At 36.5% G+C, this 10,860-nt stretch overlaps 1 long non-coding RNA gene across 2 annotated transcripts; it reads left to right on the top strand.

The window, feature by feature from the left end:
* On the top strand, positions 1–9,338 carry LOC137848216 (uncharacterized). Of its 2 annotated transcripts, XR_011091225.1 has the most exons (4): positions 1–116; positions 5,546–5,697; positions 7,069–7,158; positions 7,352–9,338. It is a non-coding gene; the product is annotated as an uncharacterized lncRNA (long non-coding RNA). The 2 variants fall into 2 exon arrangements; XR_011091226.1 differs by lacking the exons at positions 1–116; positions 5,546–5,697 and adding an exon at positions 6,801–6,949.
* The last annotated feature ends 1,522 nt before the right edge of the window (positions 9,339–10,860 follow it).

The raw sequence follows: 10,860 nt of genomic DNA, 5'->3' as shown, positions 1-10,860 counted from the left end.
TACTTACCCTTATCTTTCCTCCCTGACAGCAAAGGAATTCTACCCGTGTGACATGTCATTTGAAACTAGCAGACAGCATTTCTTGGCTGCACTGTGTCAGTCAAATAACTTGGAAGGTAAAATTCACTTTACCATTAACTTTTTAATCTCTTGTTGGTTTTTTTTTGTTTTTTTTTTTTTTGTTTTGTTTTTTGAAAGACCCATAATAGAGTCACAAAATATCTTGAGTTGGAAGGAACCTACAAGTATCATAAAGTCCAACACCTGGGTTCCCAAAGGACCACCCAAAAAATCAGACACTATGTCTGAGAGCATTGTCCAGACACTTCTTGAACTCCAGCAAGCTCAGTGCTGTGACCACTGCCCTGTGGAGCCTGTTCCAGTGTCTGACCACCTTCTCAGTGAAGAACCTTTTCCTGATATCCAGCCTGAACTGCTCCTGAGCCACCCCGAACCACCCCTTTTGTTTTGTTGTTGGTGGTGGTGGTTAGTTGGTTGGTTTGTTTCTAACTGCAAAATGCTTTTTTATTTTATTTTATTTTATTTTATTTTATTTTATTTTATTTTATTTTATTTTATTTTATTTTATTTTATTTTATTTTATTTTATTTTATTTTATTTTATTTTATTTTATTATTTTATTTTATTTTATTTTATTTTATTTTATTTTTACACCACATAAAGGTAAATAAGAAACTGTGAGAGAACCTATTCAACAAAACTTTGTAGGAGTGATCAGGCTGGCTACAACTCTGACTAAAATTACAGAATAATAAAACAATGAGTGAGGATTATGATAGTAGCAGGTGTTTTAGTAAGTTGATAGCTTATGGGTGAGAGTCAAAGACTGCACCAATAAATGATGGTTTGTGGTCAGGGTCTACTACAGGCCACTTGATCAAGGGAATTTGTGGATGAGGCCTTCTTGTTTCAACTACAAGATGCATCACACTCGCACACTCTCATCCTGATGGGAGACTTCAACCACCCAGATGTCTGCTGGGAAAACTACACAGTCGGCTGTAAGCAATCCAGAAGATTGTTAGAGTGTGTTGAGGATAACTTCCTGGTCCAGGTATTAGACACACCAACCAGAGGACAAATGCTACTGGACCTGGTGCTCTGCAGTGTGGAAGAGCTCACTAAAAGGGTAAAGACTAGAAGCAGTCTGGGCTGCAGTGACAATACACTGGTTGAGTTTGTGATCTCCAGAAATATGGGACAGGCAAAGAGCAAAATCAGGACCCTGTATTTCTGAAGAGCAAACTTCAAGCTATTTAAAGACCTAGTAGATTCTGTCGATGCCGCATCCCTGGAGGTGTTCAAGACCAGGTTAGATAACCTCCTTGAGCAACCTGATCTAGTGGGTGGCATCCCTGCCCATGGCAGGGGGGTCGAGGTGATCCTTGATGTTCCTTCCAACCCAGGCCGTTCTATGATTCTATGGTAGTAACACTAGACATGACGTTTTGATGATGCAACATCAAAAATCTGGATGCTGCAATACGTACTTGGAGCAGAACTTGGTTCAGCTCCAAGAGCATGTCACTTGGAGCACGTTACAGGCAAAGGCATGATGTATAACTGGTTTAATGAAGGGAAAAAAATGACCTTAGAAAAATGTTGCGGTTCTGAGATATTTCTGCAAGAAGTTGTTTGACAAACAGCTGACTTCGGAGTAGATTTCAAGACTGCAAGATTTTGCAGAAAGGATATTTGAAGTGAGCTTCTATGACAGATTTAGGAATCATCAAATCAAATGCTCATAATTATACTCCAAATGCGCTATTTAAGACAGTACAGGTGTACAGCTGCAAACTTATTTTTGCAAATATAATTTTACGCCTCTACCGAGTCATCCACTATCAAGCTTCAGCTTGGGAGACCTAGACCAATGGTGCAATAGATGGCATTTAACAGAATGTGGTTCAAAAATTCCTGTGCCAGAGCTGACGTATCTGTGAGAGATAGTGTGGCCTGTTCAGAGATTTTAGCCCCAGATATAGGTGCAGTAATTCTAAATTACCTCTGTAGACTCCCTGTTGCATTTTCTGTCTCTGGGCACAGGTGGGTAAGTTACCCAGGACCAGGCTGATCCCACTCTGATGTTGCCAATTCCCAAGCATCAAGAAAGCTAGAGGTGAAACTAAAATACAGCCTTTCTGAGATAGGGATAAATTCTTTTTTTGAAGAAGAGCAGACTAGACCAGAAAATAATTAGTAATAGTAATAGTAATAGTAATAGTAATAGTAATAGTAATAGTAATAGTAATAGTAATAGTAATAGTAATTAGTCATTAGCCTGAGATTTCACAGTGGCACAGACAAGAATAGGATGTAGTGGATATCATCATGTTGGCTCTCCAATTCTCCTATTAGGTCGTATATATATATACACATATATACACACACACACAACAAGAACTGATATTTACACAAAACTGATATTGTCAAGAAGGACTTAGTCACTACATAATAAGTCTGCGTGTGACCCTGTACCTAATTCTCATGTTACTGTGCTGAGAAAAAGTGCTATTTACAGGTGAGCATTATTTCCATGTTGAGAAAGAAAAGAATCATAGACTTGGTAAAATGGAAATACTGTGAGTAGATGAATTTTTTTTATAAAGAGACGTGAACAATAAACACACTGCAGCAGCTGTAACACTGTTTTGTAAGATGACTACAAAAAGAAAATAAGCTGAACATAGGAAAATCTTATTTGGGAGCAATAAAAGCTTGTATTCTACAGAGCATTGTTTTTCAAAGTTTAGAAAGAAAACATCTGGCAGTAATTTTTCCATAGATAGTTTGTCATCTAGCTATTTGAATCTTAGAACACAATTAAATATAAAGGAATATTACCTTATGCAGGATGGTTGAAATTATACCATTTCTGGCTGAGGGTATAATCATGAAATTCCTTATTTAATTACCACCTGCATTTATCCAACTGTTTAAAATTAGAATCTAGCACTACCTATTGATTTCCTATTGATGGATATCATCTATGCTCTAATAAAATTACACTCTTTCAAAAATCTACCAGCAGAGACCTTTATAACATATGACATGGTTTAAACATACTTTATTTTACACCACAGAGAATTTGCATTTCATCTCTCAGCCTCTAACAAAGCTGCTGTAAATGATTTAGCTTGGCTTTTAGATTTCAGTCATTTCATTTCAATTTGGGCTCACTCTTGTATAATTCCTAGGTTTTGTTCAACCAAATGAAGACTACTGACACTTAGCATGTGGAATAACATGTCAAAAAATGGGATGCTTAAATTCATGGTTTGTAGATTTTGTGCAGATGTGAAATAAAGTATTTTATGCATGCTAAAATCACAGTAAAATGTAAGTGAAACCTAATTGTAAAATGCAAATGAGGCGTAATTGTTTACCATGCACTTGTATTTGAAATCCTACTGTGTAATGCATGGCAGAACATTTCTAGGCTATGTCAGAGCTCCAAAACAGAGTCCAAAATACTTTGGCTGTAACAAATACCTTGATTGTTCATGAGCCAAATGGGGAGAGCTTTTCAGATGAAGAAATGAATCTTCTCTAATAAAAATGAAAAGAATTGTCACACAGAAAATAATTAAGTAACAAAACTTTATTGTACACTATAATAGATCCAAAATGATTAATTTTGGTTTCCAGGGGAACCCCAATTTCCTATCAAGCTTATTAGTCAGGTAAGCTTTCATCCAAAATACAGTCCATGTCAATGGAAGTTATAATTCTAATTCCTGTAGAAAGCTTTCTAAACAACTAAAATGCCAAAATAATGCATCAAGTAAGGCACCAATTTTTTTCTAGCACAGTGACAAGCTGGCTGCGAAATGATGTCAGAACATTTTAAAATCTGGGCTGCTAAAGACCATTTTAAGATAAATGTTGGGATACAGAGGAGTAAGGGTTTTTTTCTCCCTACACATTGCCATTCAATATATCTTATGTGTTTTCCCTGAGCATATTACATTTCTTCAAATATCATTTTTTAAAACTGGCTTTAATGTCTAACTAAAAATACGTAATTTTTCACCAACTTAAAGAATATTTATATATGTTGAGACCTGATCCTATTCTTATATTTGCATAAGCTACATTTAGACAAAATGAATCTCCTTTTAGAAAATGGAGAGAAAATTCAGCACTATATTACCAATTTCAAATTCCATTCTTGGTTATGATCAGAGTTAATCTTGGCGTCTGTACATCTGACAGGGTGCATGGTCCTGATTCTGACCATTATCATGAGCTGTTTATATAGTAGTGTAACTATTTTTCCAGTGCAACTGCTTCTTTCTTTTATCAGTGCAGGGAGTATCAGTATTATGTGCACTGATTTTTACATGGCACCCAGTTTTGAGGTAGAATAGTTAGGTGGTGTATTTTATAGAGCATTGAATATTTACCAAAAAGCAAACAAACAAACAAACAAACAAAACAAAACAAAACAAACATATAGGACTGTGGACTGTAAGATTCTTCAGTTTTCTTTCAATCAGCAACGTTTTTTTGGGCATGATTGTTTAGCCAGCCAAAATGTGGATAGTCTCTGACTTCAACAGTCAGAGAAGAGTGAAAGAAAATTTACTGACATTACTGCCACTTCACCCAGCTCTTTTTCTGAGTGAAAGATTAGCTCTGTGACTGTTAAGACACCAAAATACTTCATCTCTTCCCATCTCTGTTTTATGCAAGCTTTCCAAAATACCTGAAACTTCAAGAACAGCCTGGTTCAGCCTGACACCTGTAGCAGACAGGAGTACTATCTCATGTTTATTCTGTGCTTGTTTCTGAGGTCATACAGAATACACATTAATGTATTTAATGCAAATCTGGAGGGACAGACATTATTGAATTTATATCTGGCAACAGGTTGATCATCAATTTTCTTCCTCATCCTCTTGATCACACTATGGTTTCTGCAACTGTGCAATTCCAGTGTTCTGGAATTCTCATAGAGGGAGGGGAATGGATTGACTCTGTTTTGCATTGCTTATAATTTTGAGTTTATGGGCAAATGCTTTTGCTTAATTGATGGTTTTACCTCAACTTCCCTTGAACATTGAAACCACAAGCAGATCCACTGATTTGGTTAACCACAAAATGTTTAAGAATGTTTTTCTCCCAAAATATTTTCATTGGTAGGAATAAACTTTATTTCTTTCTTTAGTTTCAGCTGCAGACCTCATTGGCGCCCTGCTTATTTCATGTCTTCTGTCTGCCTGGCTTGCAGATTAGAACTAAATTCTCCCACTTGAATCGGGAGCTATACTTTGTTATTGGTCATGGCATAATGTAACCTGACATATGTAAGAACAGGGGACTCATTCTAGTACTAGAGTAGAAATATTGGTGTAAACTCCTATATGTGGAAATAGTTAATATAAAAATGCTGTATTTCTGTTGCCATATTTACTGCTATGTAGCCATGTATACATTTCAATAACGTAGGTGGAAAACTTATGCAAATGCTTGCAACCCCCTCCGCTTTTTTTTTCTTTCTTTTTTTTTTTTTTTTAATTAGGAGAAAAGGTTGTTGCAACATATTTAACTAAATCAGAGTTTCTGAAGGCATCTGAAAATGAAGCTTTTCAGTCTCCTGAATAGGTGCGAAGCACTCACTGAAAAGCCTGTGCTCTTCCTTCACTGATGTCACTGAACACTGTGGGGCAAATGGTAAGAGTATCGGCCCAATTAATTTTTTCATTATGTGTCTCACATTTTTACCTTATCCTGGGTAAAATTTTCTCAGTTCTGAGAACTTCATTTAAACTAACTTAATGCCCATTAACATATATTGCTAATAACTGTTTGGCCATTGAGAAAAAGCACATGTAAACAAATAAACAAGCATTTTGGTGGACTGCAGGACCTTCCCTGCAGGAAAGGTGTTAAGACAAACACCCACATCCCCATTGTTATAAGTTGCCCCCTTAATTAATTTTCAGAGAGCATTGCATTAATAATAGAAAGGAATTTATTGAGTAAGCAACAGCAAGCAAAACAGCGCTGGGCGGCCGGGGAGTCTCAGTTCCACCAACGGCGCACACCTCACCCCCGCCAGGGTCCCTTTTTATATCTTGGTGATTTCAGGATTACGCAGCACATCCTGGTATATTCTGCAGCTGCGCGCGCTGTTGCTAGGGGGTTGTCTCTGTCCCTCTGGTGGTCATGAAGATGAAGGCCGTAGTCTTCCTCAGCGTTGTGGTTCAACTTCTTTTTTATTTGGTCATGTTGGCCCAGCGTGAGACAGGAAGGCAGGACGTTGATACACTAGTTTAGCAACTTATCAGGAGATGGTTATATGAGCTTTGTAGCAGGGTCTTTAAACAAAAGAGGCAACTGAGATGCAGAAGGAGAGAAGGTTGGGGGTTCTCTTTTTTGTTACATTAAGCAAAAGAATTTTCATAGTGTCTAGCCAAGTATTATACAGCTCCTTACTTCAGCAGGGAGTTTTCACAACTCCCGTTCCTCAAACAGAACTCCTTGTTTTTACAAAAGACAATGAACAAACATTTATTGTGTATTACACCCATCACAGTTCTTCCAGAGGTACAGCAGACAGCATTGAAGGCTAGAGTCAAGTGTGATACACATCCTGAATCCATCTGACTGCACACTGGTCTTTTTCTGCTGCTCTTTCTCTTTATACCAGTTTCCCCCTGCTCCAGCACTGACATCCACAGACTGCAGGCCCTCAGTGTGCCTGCCCCCGGGTGGGTGCCCCACAGCTGCAGTCCTCCCTTGGCATGGAGGTCCTCCTGCCAAGAGTGTCTCCAGCCACGTATCTCTCAGTGTTTCTTCCCCACATGGCTGTGGCCATTCATTTAACAGCTGTGAGTTGTGGCACAAGGGTGGCAGCTTCAGGAGACACACAGATGCACCAGGCACAAACAGGAGACCAGCATACCACTCTCAGCCATCTAAAGTAATTCTGAAATTCTGAGGATTTCAGTGGAAGAAGGATAATGAAATTTTTTTGGCCTCAAAGGTTAAAGCCGTGGTAAGGCCTGACATTAAAGCTTGTCCTTTTCCTTCCTGGAGCAGATACAGGGTGAGCAGATGCCATGTTAAGCTTCACCCTGGTGACCTCCTCTTCAGCCAAAGATGGTCCAAGAAAGACTACTCTGTGCAGAGGTGAGTGCAAGTTTGCTCTCCAAACCCACAGTACAGTGTGGGCTTTTCTCCCCATGAACTGGTTGGAGGCCATCAGGCTGCTTCAGATAAGGATTTGTAACATACTTAGAGTGAAAAACAGGTTCAGACCTGTGTCCTCTCAGTCACAGCTCTGGCATTTCAGGGCTTTTCACCCTATGTTGTTCTTTTCCAGTTGAAGGATTTCTTTTCTACTTTGGGCTCTTTCTTGTTCTGTGATTATCCAAAGAACATAAAGCTACACCCAGTCCTAAAAGGTCTGCTGTCCTCATGGCCAGATATCTATTGCATTCCTGCTACTTCATATAGACTGTCCTCCTGACTGTCATCATCATGGGTGTATTGTTGTTGTTGTTGTTTGGTTTTACTATTTCAATTGTTATTGTTTATTATTGCAGTATCTTTATATTTCTTGCTGTGCCTTCTCACCTGGGTATGCACGAGCCAATGGGCTGTATATCATCTAGGGCATTCTCTTTACAAATACCTTTTGCTTAGTGACAGATACAGTTTTAACTTAAAAGTACTGTCCAAAAGTGTTTAGTGAATTACTCTACCAATAATGCTAACTACAGACTAAGTGCATACGCCTTTGCTTTTGTGTTAGACCTACACTTAATAACCTTTGTCACTGGAAGAAGTAATGATTTCCCATTTAATTAGTGTATTTTTTTATTATTTTTCATTAACTTGGTAACAGATAAAGAGTTGCAACTAGAATGGGTTAAATATATTTAAAATGCTGTTTAATAGATTTTTATACAAATATTTGTAATTGCACTAATTACAGAGATACTTTGTCTTATTAACCTCTGTTTTAATATAAATATCAAATTATTCATGTGTGAACAAAAGTATTCACTTTGTATACTAATTACTGTTTTTGACTTATTCTTTTATTGCTCTCAGAAGTTTCAGGCATCCAATTAGGATACTGAAACAATCTTTAAATACTCAGGTAATTAAACACAGACCACAAATAATGAACAACAAGTAAAGTGAACTGTGTCTAAATAATCCATTGATTTAAAATAGCCCATCCAAACTATTCATCCAATCCTTACAAATAAGGTACACTTAAAAATCAGGCCTGTGTCACAACAAATTTGAGTAAGATAAAGGGCTGCATTTTTCAGCTTATTTATTTGCAAAGAATGACATATGCAGATATAATGCAAACCTTGTCAAAAAGGATTAGTTTAATAAATTCTCTCACTTTTGAAAAATGTATAAAACAGAGATTCTCTTGTGATTACTGAAAGCCACATTAACGTTATTACCAAACACCTCATTGCCTAAAAATCCTAAAAAAAGTCTATGAGGTAGCAAATCTATCAATTAGTGTATACCAAACTCCACATACAGTAAAAATACAATAGCTTTGTGTGAGGTGGGTACTGCTTATATCTAAGATCATGATGTTTCACTGAGATATCCAAATGAAGAACATTATTGCTTTTCTCCTCTTTGATCTTAAAAGCCTAGATGGTGGTGGGTGGATAGGGGTGTTTTTTTTTTTTTTTTTTTCCATTTCTGGACCATTTAAATTCTTGTTCTAATGCTGGATAAATAACCCATGCCAATTTCTTATTTCTTATTTTCATTGCTTATATTATATATATAAACATTGCTTATATATATGTATAATATATATATACATATATATATATATATATATTACACTTTTTAGTGTAAAATTAGTTACACTTTTCAGAGAAAAAAAATACTAAAAGTATTCATACTGTCAATATAAAGCATTTATATTCATATTTTGTCTTCATTTTTCCCTGGCCAATACCTTTCAGAATTTGGCCCAAATTCACAGTCATGTTTGTGAATACCAGATGATCCAGAACTGTATTTCTGGTGAAAGTAATATTTACTCCAGGAACATTCCCTAAGTCTGTATGTAGATTTGTGCATATTTAATTGGAAAATGTAATATCATAAATAGCTTCTTATTAGCTATTTTACATACTTAATTTTTTCCCATCTTTTTAGCTAAAAATAGTAGTAGTATTTTTGTTATGAGTTCTTATGCTGTAATAATGTCTCACCCAAGGGATGACTGAACGTCATGTGCTTGTGTTACATGTATGTGTATATATAACAGATGACTTACTCGGTTGTATGGCAGTCAAAAATAAAATACTCTACCAATCTGTTCACCTACTGTCTGAGCTCTACTTCTGGTATGAAAGGAATTATTATGTGTGTGATATGACCATTTTACCAGTTTATCTCATCTCCATAACACAAGTGTAAATCATGTCTTGGGTATTCTGGCATAATTGTGAATCTCTGTTTTCAGTTTTCCTTTGTCTTCAAAATGTTTTTGCTTCAGGAATAATACTTTCACACTTACTGAAATTGCTCATTACAAGTGCATTGAATCATCAAGCTTTAAGTTAAGAGAGGGAACAATAACATTAATTCAACAACTTTAATGATAAAGATGACAAGTACCATTTTTTCATAAGATGTGTATCTCTCAATAATTTATTAACATATAAAAAAAAAACCACAGATATATGTGCACATGCTCCCAGACCAGAACAGCACTTCTGCATAGACCTAATTATAAACATTTGAGTGGTACCTTTGATTTGAATTGGACTACTCGCATACTTAAATTTAAGCATTTGTTTAAGTACTGTGTTTAGAACTGCAGTCATAGAAGTGAGGATAAAACCCACAGAATTTCACTCAGTCCCTAGTAAAGCTAGTAAGACTCTAGCCACTGCCTATGGTGAGATTGGATCAGATCCAGCCATGGATGAAGTGCTCAGCATGAGAAAGCCACTGAAATGTGCAAAGCATTTGTAACTAAAAACATATCTGAAGGGAAAGGACATTTTCTGACATGTAAGCATGAGATTGTGCTGAATCTGTGACACTGAAAGACTATTATCTATATTCATGTATTATCTGAGGAAAAAGCAGCCATCGTGGGAGTGAGGCCTGCAAGGTTATGTGGGAGAGAGAAAACTTAAAAAATGAGGCTGTGCATTGCATTTAGGGAGTAAAAATAACAAGAGAAAGCCACTTTTCTTTAAATCACTCTGCATCAAGTATATGTTTGAGGTGTTTTGTTTTCTTTTCTTTTTTTTTTTTTTGCCAGTTGAGCGATTTTTAAGGTATTGCTGAATACTGAGTAATATGACATTCAAGTACTAAATGTGAAGTCATATTTTTCAAGCATAACACCCTCAGGTAGCTGTTAGCTGTCTCTGGAAGACAAAATTATTTTGCAGCCTGCTCCTTGAGGACTATCTTTAAACAAATTGGATATTTCACTGGGATTGTTTTCTGCCTCCTGGCTGCCAGGAATGACTGTACTCTTATTGTTCTTCATATGATAAAGTAATCTGAAAAAAAAAATGTACAAAAAAGTAATCACACAAAAATTTATATGGAATACATGAGCAAAGACTCATCTATGTCTCTCCCTGAAAGCCATCTTCCCTCTTTCTTATCTTCACACTTCATCCTTCCTTGTCACGTCTGGTCACTTTTTTTGTCAGAGTTTTATCATCTGCCACTTCAAATCCTTTATGGTCACTAAACAGGGCTATTATTCTACAAATTATTTAATCTTAGAAAATATCTTTGCCCCACAGAAGAAAGTTCAACTCATTTAAGTGCAGTTTCCCTCACCACAGATTTATATATTAATTTTACACC

The sequence above is a fragment of the Anas acuta genome, chromosome Z (assembly GCF_963932015.1).
Source record: "Anas acuta chromosome Z, bAnaAcu1.1, whole genome shotgun sequence".
Classification (NCBI taxonomy): domain Eukaryota; kingdom Metazoa; phylum Chordata; class Aves; order Anseriformes; family Anatidae; genus Anas; species Anas acuta.
This window is presented reverse-complemented; position numbering and strand designations above follow the sequence as displayed.